Source organism: Corvus brachyrhynchos, unplaced genomic scaffold (genome assembly GCF_000691975.1).
Source record: "Corvus brachyrhynchos isolate BGI_N302 unplaced genomic scaffold, ASM69197v1 scaffold32, whole genome shotgun sequence".
Classification (NCBI taxonomy): domain Eukaryota; kingdom Metazoa; phylum Chordata; class Aves; order Passeriformes; family Corvidae; genus Corvus; species Corvus brachyrhynchos.
The window spans coordinates 14,688,504-14,702,402 of record NW_008237919.1 but is presented as its reverse complement, the minus strand read 5'-3'; the positions used below and the strand labels follow the sequence as shown (position 1 = coordinate 14,702,402).

General features: G+C 35.8%; 1 protein-coding gene across 11 annotated transcripts in view; it reads right to left on the bottom strand.

The window, feature by feature from the left end:
* Window positions 1-13,899, bottom strand: part of NAV3 (neuron navigator 3) — a 525,470-nt gene that overhangs the window by 88,910 nt on the left and 422,661 nt on the right. The gene's annotated exons all lie outside the window — the stretch shown is intronic.

The window sequence follows — 13,899 nt, the reverse complement described above, 5'->3', positions numbered from 1 at the left end:
TAAATGTTCCCCATTACAATGAAATACTTTCCCCACCTTCTACATTAATAGCTGTAATATTCAAGTTGTAGAGCAGGCTAGCAGGTGAGAGATGAAATAAAACATAGCTGCAGATAGAAAAAAAAATTAAAATCTGTTGCGATTAATTAAGTCTCTGCCATCTTGGGAAACTTTGTCCTCCTCTCACACTCCAGACTTGCTGGCTGTCATGTTTGTTACCACCCACTTTGCAAAGCTGAAAAAACTCTTTGAATGTTCCACATCATCAGCAGTATGTCATAGACTTTTTTCCATATTGAATATGGACAACAGCCTTTCACCGTTTTTTCTCATTCCTGACTACTGTTCCTCTCTCCCAAAGTCCAGCCAGTGCTTATCACTCAAGTTTACTGAGATATGAGGACAGATTGAAAGATGAGATGGAAAAAGAGCTACTGAAAATTGGTACACTGGAAAAAAATATGAGACCACAAAACCAGTCAGGAAAAGGAATAGCAATCATCTTCATAAATATAACTGGACAGCAAAAGTAGGTTCTCATATTTACTGAAGAGACAGAAAGGGACAGGAAAAAATAGTGCAATTTCAAAATGGAACCATGAGTGAGCTACAATCTCACCATCAAAAACACTGTGGCAATAAATTTAAAAGAGGGTATCACTATGGAAAGGCCTACAGCTAACTGCTGAGTAACTAATAGAATCAGGTACCTATTAAAAAGGAGAATCAGAGTCTATTTTGAATTATTGTCTATCCTAGAAAGGTGCAACCAGAGGAAAGAGCTTGTTATATTCTATTTTGGTCAAACAAACAAGCAAACCAAACCAAAACATGTTGAGTATAAGAATGAAACTAGCTGGAAATGTGAAAAAAACCCAAACCCAAAGAACACATCTACTGGAATACAAGAAAGCTGGTCAAACTTAAAAAACACCCCAGGAGGTGTAATGGAATTCAAAACTGCTTCAAAAGAAAAATACAAGGATAAAAAAATGACCAGAGTGAGTTAAAAGTTGGGAGGTTAAAAAAGTCCTTTCTTGTAAAAGAAAAATGGTGAGGAAACCAATTAGGAATAAGGCTTCAGACAAGTCTTGCAGGCAAGAGATAACACCAGAGAAGAAGTACTGTGAAGTAATGCTATCCAAATGGGAATCCAGAAGGCTTTTATAAAAATATCAGAGGAAAAAACTAGCACTAGGAAGAGAAACCCATTAAGGAAGGGAGTCTAACTTTAAATTAGCGGTGACTCAGAACTAACTGAGGTAGCTGCTTGTTTTAAAAAAATCCATCTCCTACAAGAAAAAATTAAAACTCTGGCAAAAGTTTGTTCTTAAGAAATGCTTGCTTTACCAATGACAATTTAAAAAAAAAAAGCATTTCTTAGATTTCTCTTGGAATTTACAGAAAAATAGAAGATGGAAGAGCTTCATAGAGAAACATCAACATAATACTGACACTCAGGAAATGCATTCATGATTCTATACGTTCTTGTCCAACCAATTATTTTTGTCTCCACCAAAAGTAAATCATTTAACAACACAAAAATGAAAATATACTGGGAAACCAAAAAAGTCTTTCCCTTCCTTAACTAATGGAAAATTAAAGCAACCTGAGCATTAAAGTGAGTTGATTTATAAAGACTGCAACTTGGTACACACCACACATTCAATTATATATTTTTTCTTAAAAACTATTGCTGCCATACATTTTATAGAGCCTCTGATAGTAGCTTCATGAGATCTTACTCTGATTAGAATATGAAGCTGGCTGATTCTTAGGGCTTGCACGAGGTCCTGATGGAACTGACACAGCCTTTATTACAAACTGGCAGCTAAATATGTATCAAAGAACTTTGAACCTGTAGCAGAAAGAAAAACTACCAGTAAATTTTTTGCCACTATAGGATATTACTCTGAAGTACTATTGTGATGTCTTTCTATTCCTGACACAATAAGCAGTGATTTATCTTGACTTTATACAATTTTCCTCATGTACTTTACTTGAGTTTTACATAGTCAACTACTGCAGGTTGAATTCCCTGTTCCATCCCAACTGCACACAGAATATACTGATGCCTCCAGGCCATGTCTGCATTTCCACAATCTGGGGATAACTGGCAATTAATGAAATGTTTCTTATAATTGAAAGCATCACAAAGGGTTCTTGAGTGATTATTTGGCTACACATAGCAACTGGCAAGTGCTGAGGCATGGAGCTCAGGGAACCACACCACCTCTGCTGAGCTCTCAGGCCCCTCTGAGCTGCCAGCAGCATTGCAAGGATGCTTAGGGCTCTCTGCACCTGGCCAACATCCTCTGCAACAAAAGGCTTATCATGCTTCTCCAAGAGAAGTCAATGCATCCAGGCTAAAGCCAAACACAAAAGAAATATTTGGGGTTTTTTTCAGTCAACAGCCGATAAAACAATTTGAGAATATCCCAGCTGAGTTGACTGGCAATATTGTGTTGTCTAATTTTGCTGGCATACTAACCAGAGCAGAAGGGCAGCCACAGAGGCATGCACACTGTGCTTGTCACCGTACGAACACGGTCAAGAGCAGCAGTGTCCTCAGTACCCTTTTGATATCTTTTATGCACAATTTCAGCAGTCTCTTTAGAAGACCTTTAGGTGTTAGGAGATATATTATAATTCTGCTTTGAAACATAATTAATAACACAGTTTACATCTTCTTCATGATGAAGTCCCTTCTCTGCTGTCTCTCTGGAAGCTTCCTGCTCCATGTTCAGCCCAGCCAGCAGGTCACTTTCTGATGGCCCTTTTAACATATACTCCTCTTGAAGAACTGCTCAGGAAAGTACTACATCATTTTGGTGAACTGTAAAGAATATTTAGAGTGTTCTAATAAAATCCTTTTGAGGAAGTTTTGAATGGCAAATACAGTACTACATGTAGGGTATGCACTGGAGAGGAAGTGTAGGACTGTTTCACCTTTTTTCATTGGGAATGAGTAGTAAAATGCATACAGCAAAAGTTAGGCTGTTTAAATATATTAGAGACTCACAATATTCTCATGAGACTGTTCCCCATCTTCTAAAATCACAGTTGTTCAACATAATGGGGTTTATTTTCCTATCAGAAATAGAAAAAGACAGGGAAGAAGAGCAACATTCATGTCTAACCAAGTTTCCTTAAAGACATATGGCTTTCTATGACACGTAGATTAATCCACAAATTTTTACTGAGGAAATTCTCCAAGGTCAGATGAAAAGAGAAAGTAATTTGCTAAATCTACAGCTTAAGCATCCAGCTCTTGATCATGTGCCATTCAGAAAGACCTGACAACATGTTCAGCGTAATTTCTACATTATGGCACGCTTTTGCAAACAATATTTTGGAAAAACAATCAAAGGTAAAATAGAAGAAAACTAACTGGGGAAGATTCAGTTGTTTGAAGTTCACTCAGGAGCACTTCTGTTTGCCTAAAAGATGAATAGTAAATGTGTAAAGATTTAACACTGTCCTCTGAAAATCTATTTTTATCTATAGCTTTTCAACCTCCATAGTGCAAGCCATCCTGAAATTATTACTTACAATTCTCATTTTTTTAAAACAAAATATTCTTATTTACTTTGCCTAAATTTTCCTATTTTTACTTTTTAGAAGGTAATTATGTCTTGATAACCTCAGGTTTTCAAATAAAAATCCTATAAAACCAGGTGTGAGATACTTAAGTTGGATTAGTCTTCTCAGGATTTATCTCAGGCTTTTATCCTAACTCCCTTGCAAAACACAACTGAAATACCAGGAACAAAACCCACAAAACTGCTACTCAGACAAGAGAAGGTGGTTTTTCAGAAACTGGTATCAGAAACAGGAGAATTTCCTAAGAAGTTAACTGGGAACCTTGTTTAGGCTCCTTCCAAATATATGAATTACGTCACATAAAAATGACAACACTATCCTTCGTTTTCTGCTCGCATACAAATGATGCTTAGCATAGCACTGGCAATTGATCCTCTTTTTTAAGACTTTTGGTCTAAAACATCACAGCTGCCAGAGAGGGGAAAAAAAGAGGACTTCATATCCTGTTGTACCTTCCCTGAGCATGAGATTGATATGGGGCAGCTTTGGTTGTCCATGTACTATAGATTGCTTTATACCATATATAGTATATTTTACAGGGACTCTCTTATTAAGTGAATATCTGGATACATGTCATTATAATTTTTCTAGGGATGATGACTACATGGATGATGGAGGGGGAACAGAACCGGAGGTTGGAAAGCAGAAGACACCTTTCAAAGACAACTTCATAAGGAGTATTCATTTTCTGGAAGAATCATCCACAAAAAATGCTGAGCTTCCTTTAGTTAGAGTATATTTTTAAGAAGCTGTAGCTGGTGATCAATCCTTAGTGTTACTTAAGATATATCATCAAGACAGAAATTTCTTCCAAAACCTTTGAGCTACTGAAAAATAAACTACTTTTTATCTTTTTCTTTAATTTTAAAAAGTTGAAGTGTTGATAGCAGTTTGACATCCTAATCATCACCTATAGCAGGGCTACAGCTGTAAACCAAGAAATGGACTATTATCTTGAGAGAAGCTCAAAAAACCTTATTCCTTTAGCAACTCAATACTTAGTGAAATGAACTCTATTTGGGATTCACTGCTACTTTTACACAGAAAGAAAAACAGGTAATGTTTTCAGAGTGAGGTGTGCTAAAGAAGTTGCTTGCAGCTTTAAGACAGCATTAAAGACATTATTCAGTTGTCCCCTGTAGCAGAGTCATGGCTAGTGAAAGGAAAGGAGCTCTTGTCAAGGAAATTGTAATGGTTACCTCAATAAGCATTAGTCAAACCAACTACAGGAGGACCAAAATTACATGTAGCATTGCTGACCAGCTACCTTCAGTATTTACTGCCTTTGTGCTGACTTGGACCGAATAGCTGCAGTAAGTCCAAGAATCTGACAAAACACCACCAAGGCAGCAATCCAAAATTAATAAACTATATATCATAAATTTTCTGTGATGTAGGCTGTTCTTACTGCCCATACTGGAAAGCTGCAGAAATTGATTCAAAGTTTTTGGGGCTCACTTACCACTACTCAACAATTCAGTGGCTTGCTGGAATGACACACATATACACAAGCCCGGTCATCTTAAAATTTCCAACATTTCCAATCAGATAGATACATTTTAAAAGAAAATATGAAGATAATTTTATTGAAAATAGCTGTTTAGGGAAAGCTGTTGAAAATCTAGTTAGGATATTAAGTTTCAAAATTTATCTGGAAGGCTGTAAATTATCTTTGCCAGCATATATTATTTTTAATACACAGAAAATTATTTTTCCTACATGATTTTGCATTAAGTTTATCCACTTGATATTAATCCATTTCACAAGAGTGTGGCTGGTATCATTAATTTAAATGATTAGAAATAAAGATCTATAAGAGGGGATTATAAATTTCTTTATGTACTGAACAAAGGGAAAAGACTTGCAAGATAGAGCAAATTCAGTTATTTACTATGCATCTGAAGATTTGAGTCGTAAGTGGAACACTGAGTCAACTCTTTTCATGAAGGGGAATGATTTTAACTCACACAGGAAAAAGAATCATTCTTCAGCCTTAAAAAGCCATGCTGATTTCTCTTTCAGTAACTTTGATGTACAGAGAAAGATTCCATTTTAGGAAAACCATTCTAAAAACACTTGAAAGATAGCTCCTTTCACTAAGCAACTATCCCTGGGTGACAGGCTGTCACTTCACTGCAATGCTCTACCAGAATTTATTTTATTTAAAATTAAAACAAAAATATGTCTGCGAGTTTTCTTTCTTTAAATTCTTTGAAACAGTTATGTTTCATCTTAATATAACCCAAAAGCTAGATGTCTAGCAATGTTCCTAGTACAGCTGATAGAGATAAGGGCCTCCAGATGGTGGTTCATGAGTCATGAAGATTATACACCTTCGCTGATCTCTGGTTTCTCAGAAAGCTTTACATGTCTTCCAGTTACCCCAGACACAGAGCGCTCATTAAATTTTGTCTACTTTAGTATTTAAATCTGTAAATAAATATCTTAGAGAAAGATCGAGGCTTGATTTAAAAAAAATGAAGTAAGTTTATTCCTCATATCTTGCTCCTAAAGTTCACAATGCTATTAAAATTGTGTGTGCATTTCTAGCTTCAATCAAAAAAATTTCAGCTTTTAGGTCCTGGCTGTCAGTATGAGTCTGTTCATTGATAAACTCTCAGAAGATATGCAATACATAACAGTGTTTTCTGACTCTGTAGTTGCTTTTCCAGAAACTGATTGAAATCCTATCCATTTGAAATACCCTAATTTCACTTTTAAATCAGTGTACCTAGTGTCTGATAAAAAATTGCTGGGTATTTAAACATGAAAGAAACTAGCTTATACCAATAAGATTTGTTGCTAGATAAAACACTTTGAGGAATGACAAACACCTGTTCTAACAGTTACTGTACTTCCCAGGGCAATGCAATTATTTCCAACACTACACAATGTATTTAAACTGCAGTAAAGCAATTTTTGCTTTCATGAATTACATATGCCGCAGCTGATAGGGTTAGCAGCCATTTTACATTCTGTTCTACAGTATGAAACATAATAGAACATAATGCATTCAAAAGGAATAAAAGGGAAAGTTTAATACATCAGAAATTAAAGCTAATGCACACAGGTAAGAGATTAAAAGGTTTTTTATTAAGGTAAATTTAATTAGGTAAATCTGGTTTTAAAATCACATTCAAATAATGTATTTTAGATTATTTTAGATTATTCAGTCAACTAAGCAGGTTTGAATTATAAATATATTGTATCCTTTTGCAAAAAAAAACTTCTGTAGAATTCACTGAGGGTTGCACTCTTTAAATTCACACATCTGATCCTGCTTAAATTGTTATGACAATCTTTTGTTTACAAAGGAAATCTTTGAAGACTTAATATTTTAACAATTAGATACAGATGAGATTAGTGCTGTAACTTCAAAAGAAAACAAACTCCTAGCATATTGCTGCACCAAACATTTCCCTGTGTGAAGCTGAGGTTGTCACAAGGGGCTCAGAAGGGGCAGTAAGCCTCCACAATAGTGCTTGGAGAACAGATTGATGAGGGAGGCTTGTCTTTTCCTCTCTCCATCAAAAGAAGACTCAGCGGTGACATAGTTAAGATTTATAAGTAAAATGTTGATACAAGCGAATGGAGGGATTTTTTTTTTCCAAAAGGAAAGGTTAACACATGTTGTGCTCCACAGCAGGCAGCCTGCAGCACAGGGTATTCTGTGCACTGGCTGGCAGGTTTTCAGCCACGTTTCCCAGCTTTCCCTTCACACTCTCTCTCTTTGAACATAGTCTTTAGCCAGTCTACAGTGTTCAAAGTCCATTTCTTTTTCAAGGAAAATAAAAGGCTCCCATGTTTTTTAACCTGCACAGCTTTAGATACATGCTTCTTTTATTTAATCATAGATAACGCATGACCAGGTTTCATCTGGATTCCAGCTATCTTTTTTTAACTGCCAATGATAAAGTTACCTTGCAACGCAATTTCAATTCCAAAATGTATTGAACATCACTGTTTTCCTGAAGGCCCAGGACAGAGTAGCACTGTTTTGCTCCAAGAGCAGCACATTGCAAAGGAAAAGGTCAAAACCTTTTAATTTTCCTCTTGTGCACTGTAAGCAGCCCTACAGCCTGAGCAGCAAAGTACACTCACACTTTAGATGTTTAGCTTAAATTTATTCTTCCTTTCACTTACCTATTTTTTTACACCTGTACAAAACAACAGCAAGTAGCTGACTGAACAGTTGATTTAACCCCTTTCTCATAACATCTCATGAGTATAAAAAGTGCATCATGATGGGGCTCTCCATTTTTAATTATTCCTCATTATTCTAGAGGTCTGCTGAAGTTGCCAAATCCATCTTTTATTTAAAGGAAACTTATACCTATTAAATCCAAAGCAAAGGATTTTTATAGTATTAAAAAATAATCACTTTCCATGAAAGGGTTAATTAGAATATTCTTATAATTCATATGTTTAGTTTGACAAGCATGCAACTACCTCAGTCTGGAATGTAGCTATTAGAAAAACAGTTCTTTAAAAAAATTACTTAACTAAGAAAGAAGTATCCCTGAGGCAATTTAGAACAAAAGACAGCTTAGCAATCACCAGCTGCTTTATCTCCAATAATAAATCATCAAAATCAGTATTTTTATATACAGTTTTATGAGGCTTCTGTCTAAAATACTACGTGCTTGTTAATGTTAGAACTGTAATATCAATTGCACCTATTTTATTACAAGTTTCAATATGACTTTTTAAAATAGCCATGCAGGAGAATAAAATTACAGGATTTGTTTCCTCCAGCCATCAAACGAATCAAGACATTTTAAAGAAATTAATTTGTTTCTTGACCTCAGGACTCAAATATGTATCACATGGGAGATTCAAGTTCTTTTATTTTATATTTGAGCCTGGGGTATTTTGGTTAATGATTTAAATCTTGCTACCCATGTTTTGTTCTAACGCACTGAGGCAGTACAGAAGCTTTTGCTGGTAACAATGAAGTACAGTGGTGGACCAAAACGTTGCTGCTGCTGAAACTGTAAGCCAAGCCTTGGAAAGCTTTTATTAAATACTTTGATACTCTCTTCAGAAGTAGACTGCAATCAAAATAAGCCATCTACATTTTGCCTGGAGTATTAGAAATCTGTTAATAAAAGATAAAGTCCTGTCTCACTTCAAATAATTTTGAAGTATTAAACCAAATTTTGAGATAAGCAGAAGTAATGAACACCAACAGACTGCATGTCATTAATACCTAGCTCCACTCCATCCACTTTTAAAAAGTACATTTATGAGAGTATTATATGTGTCATCTGTAAAGAGCCAGCCTTAGGTTCAATGAACCCACAGCAAATTATATACTCAGCTCATTTTGCATCACATGAGAATATAATTGGCTTGTATTCCTGCAAAAGTTTAAAAACTTATTTCTGTTAATTCCTCTTTAACCTAAACTGAAAACTAGTTGTCCCTCTTTCTTCCACTTAGTAAAAATTTTAAAAAGAGAAAGCTTAATTTGTCGTTTGCAGCGTGGTCTTGTTTTAAGGTAAATATCTGCCATTCACATTTGCCTTTTCTGAGTGTAATTTTTTAATGTAAGCTGGGTGCAAAAATGTGTGTCTCCAGACATGATGTTGCAGGATCATGACAGTTTAACATATTAATGACAGCATGCTAACATTGCAGTTTCTTTATGTCACTGATATTAATATAGTATCTGAACCTGAAACCACACAGCTGGTGTATGTTTCCATTTTTGGTTTGTGGTTCTATGGGCAATTACAGTAGATGTTTAATGCAAGTAAGGAAGGGTGAACTTCACAAAATGAGATCAAAGTCCAGTTTCTTTGCTTATTTTTTGTTGTCCAAATCCTGACTTTTGAAAGCATGACCAGAAACAAATTGTACTAATTCAAATAACATTCTTTCTAAATTAATATTGTTGCACAAAATCATATTACTGAAAAATTTATTTCTCATTATGCTTTTGAAAATAAGGAATTCATCCTCAAATAATTCTGAATACTTAACAACATAATGAGCCAAAACACCAGGAGTGCTCCTTTTGACACAATTATTCTGCCCTTCATGCATGGATACCTACATGTTTATGCTTTAGGTACTTAAATTTAGCATCCATACATTGCAGAAACAATAAAAGCTGAGATACACATTGAAATAGATACTTCTAACTAGTAACTTTCTTGATAGCCTAGCAGATGCCAAGATGAGGAAAGATTTACACCAGAGACTATGAAAATGTAGGATCATTTGAGAATAATAAAAATGTAAATGGTGGGAAATGTTAACAGCAACAGCTGTGAAAAGAAATTACGGAAGATTAAAAGTATAGAAGAGAACAATAATAGTAAAAACACTTTAAAATTTAAATTGCTTCACAAGAGAGATTCTATCATTATGGCTTCTATAGGTATTTGAATAGTAACTGCAAAACCAGTGAGGTATAGATATTTAGAATTATTTCAATATCCTAAGAACTTACTAATAATGTAAAATCACAATCAAGAAAATGATAGCAAATCACACAGCTATATGAACCATGCTGACTTTCAGGTCTACAATGACTTTTTTAGACTGTGAGCAGAGTAACAGTCACAGGCATACCGAGTGGTGAAGGCAGATGAAAAGATACTGGAAGCCTCCATATACAGTGCAGTTTTACAGCAAAACTCAGTATTTCCCAAGAAAGTCTTGAACAGCAAGAAGAAGGTATATCTGGTTTCATGTTTTATTATTTATATCGTAATATCTGTGGGGTGGATATTTGTATTTATTGCCATAGACACAGGTCCCCAGTGTTGGAGAGCTGACATGCTGGCAGACAAAGGAAAGGGTAGGGGGCTGAATGCGTGCACACAGTGAATGGCTCAATATTGTGGCATATACATTTCCTTCACCCATAGCAAATCCTGCTCTGCAACCAGAAGCAGTAAACTGAACAGGTAAGAGTTGCATAGTCCCATCAATACCAAACTAGAGACACATAGCAGAAAGCACAGTATTAGTACAGTGATGAAATACACATTACACAGAGTCATCCAGATAGAAAGGCAAAACGTAAAGTATGCCCTGCCATTTAGCAACATCCCAATGGGGTAAATTCCAAATGACACCAGAAATTTCAATGTGCTTCTAGAAACGTAAGGTATGAGAACAGGCATTGTATTCCATTTGGATTTTAAGTTACTGTTCATGATGTCTCAGCCTTTTCTAATATGACCAACCCTATGAAACAGAGCTCCCAGTTCAATGCCTATGTGAACTCTGGAAAAATTCCTTTTTCAAAAGCACAATATTCCAACTCAAGGCTCATCTACTCAGACAAACACCAGAAGACGACTTATAGTCATTCATGCAGGAAGTTAGTTAATAAACTACAGGCAAAATCTGGAATTATTTTATTATAATTAATAATGTATTATGGTGATTATGGTTTGGCTGAGAACAAACAGGCCAAGCCTGAGCTAGTCTGAGATAGCTGCCAAATCTTCTGCACATGTGACAGATGGTGGAAGCATTTGAGAGACTCCTTATGCATAGGAACTCTCAATTACTGGGGCTCAGATTCAATGCAACAGCAAAGTAGCTGAAGTGGGTCATGATAGCAGCACACTAAGCAGCATAAACTTTAAAGCTTTGGATTTCATCCAAAGAAAAGGTAAAAAAGAAAGAATACTGCATTCAAGGGATATGAGGTGAAAGTGGTTGTGCAACATCTGTTGACTGACGAAGGTGAAGAAAACTGTGGTTTGTGACACACTGCATTAAATTCTGCAGGTATAGGGAGTGGAAGGACAATGCTTGAGCTAAGTGGAGCTGTATTTCCTTCTAATAGGGCTTACTTTAAACTTCCCTAACAGTTTTCATGAACATCACAGGGTGGTTTGGAAATATTACAACTTACTTTGCAATAAACCTTTTTCTTCTGAATAATTAATTTTGTGTGCTTATATCTAATCTCTTTTGGCTCATCTTACTTTGAAGAAGGTTTTGAACTCCAAGAATGTTCCTCAACTACTCCCTCTAGAAGTCCCAGGAGGCAAATGCTAGAGTGTAGACAGGACAAAAAATGAAATGAAGTATCATATCATACCACTGAGAACTCCCTTAGCCATATCCCATGTTATATCAGATGCTGAAAATCCATCTTGCTCTCTGACTAATTTCTTATGGTAACTGAAGCAAGGTAAATTGGAAGGAATAACCATTTATTAACAAAAAAAAAAAAAAGAAACAACTGTTGACATCTGATGCTGCCAGTGTCTCTTCAGCCTTTACAATTCCTTCCCCAGAACAAGCAAGTTTGCTGTAGTACTTTCTGCACCAATGTGCTTTACAGAGCAGCATGCAAGCAAAGCTTAAGCCTTGATTTATGCTGAATTCATGAATTTAACTTTTTATGAAGTTGTTCAAAGAGCAGTTTAATGTTATTATCGGGATGAGCTCTCTCAGACTATGTTTCCACATGGAGAGCCTTCAAACCTTTGCTTTTTGGCAAGATGTGGAGATGCAGGTGCTATCTGAACCAATTTAGAGTGTGATCAAACCGGGGACCTGCTTGTCTTTTTACGTTATCCATGAAATGAGAATCAGTCTGAAAGTATAAATTTACCAGAAATTGCATTACCCTTAGAGATATCAGCCCTCATCTCTAAAGAATATTGTACTGCCAGCTCATAAAGAGAAAAAGTTTTAAAATATAAGCAGAAGCTACAATTTGTCAGAGAAAACCCAGGTTGAGTTTTCATGAATATGGGACTGCTGTCAGCAAAAAATGCTGCCTCTAGTAATGGACAAAATGCCAAATTTCTCTCCTGCTTGCTAATGTAAATCAGATATTTGCAGCATATAATTTATTTCCTGCCTGAAAAGAGATGCCAGCAGAGTCCTTTACAACAGAAAGGCAAGGGCAGATCATGCCAATTATGAAAAAGTTTTATACTAACAATGCCACAGAGAAAATGTGTATGTCCTTCATGTATCTACAGGGATGAAAGAGAGGAGAATAATCCTCTTTCACAGAAGGTCATCATACCAGTGGCAAGGCATACCTTGAAGCTATGACACAAACCCTACTATTTTTTGTTCAGAGTAGAAAAAAAAAGCTGTAAAAGGCTACGTGAGATTAGATGAAATCTTAGGACCAAAATTTACCCTACCAAAGTCTCAGCAATCTCTACTACTTTTTCTACCTGATGTCACATCGAGTGTGGCACACATCATTGAAGATCATCATAAACAATTTTTTTCTAACTAACGCAGGTTTTTTTGCAACCAGTTTTGGTAAGCATGTGTTTTATTATCATCAGAACTCATAAAAATATTTATATTTTACACTTCCTAAAAAACTTCTGCTTGTTCAAGGAATAACATACACTTATACATAAAAAACCCCCCCACCCTATGTCCACGAAGAACGATTAAGTTTGTAAAAATAAAGTATTGAAAGGTCAGGGAATGCCAGAATTGTCTGAATAGCAATAATTTAGATACCTCACGCCTGTGCATTGTGAACAAACCTTTTAATTAAATATTGACATAGTATGTTCCATAAAACCTCATTTAGAGGGTCTGGAAGAACACTAGAATCCAGCTTTCTTTCTTTGTGTAAGGAAAAGCAGTCATTGCTCGAAGTAAGTTCTACTTCACATTTGTAGATGATAGACTCTGCAAAATACGTATGTACGTGCACACTGTACAGAACAAACATATACATTAACACAAATAAGCATCCAGTGTTTGAGTGGCATCTAGAACTTGAGGAATACTAAGAAAAAGTAAAAAATCCCTTATTTTGGACCTTTTTTTTTTTTTTTTTTTTTTCTCCTTCCTCAGGGGAAATCTGCATGGTTCAAAACCTGGGTGTGAATATTGTGTGGTGGGAAGAGCTCTAATAACTTCACTCCCGGGGGAAAAAAAGAGAGAGACATAAAAACACGTGGGCACTAGTGACATTCTCTAATTACATGACTGCTAGCCTCTAAATTTTCCACCCTCTCTCTCACTTTGAGCGTAAGGTTCCTGTTCTCACATACAGATCTCCACAGAAGTCCCTCCTGCCCACATCTCATTTCTCATTTTCTCCTTCTGTTACTGCCTGAGTTCTATCCAAAGTATTTTCTTAAACGCCTACTATACGTGTTCTCTGGTCTTTGCATCACGTCAGTGCTTGCATTCCAAAGAACCTAGCTGTGTTCATTTGAATTTCTATCTAAAATAGGGTTTTTCTGCAAGGTCAACAAATGCTCTGATGTCAGCTAAAGCAACCCTCTTTTTTAAGTAGCTAGTTCGCTAGATGAAAATTATGTTCTTTATCCTGAT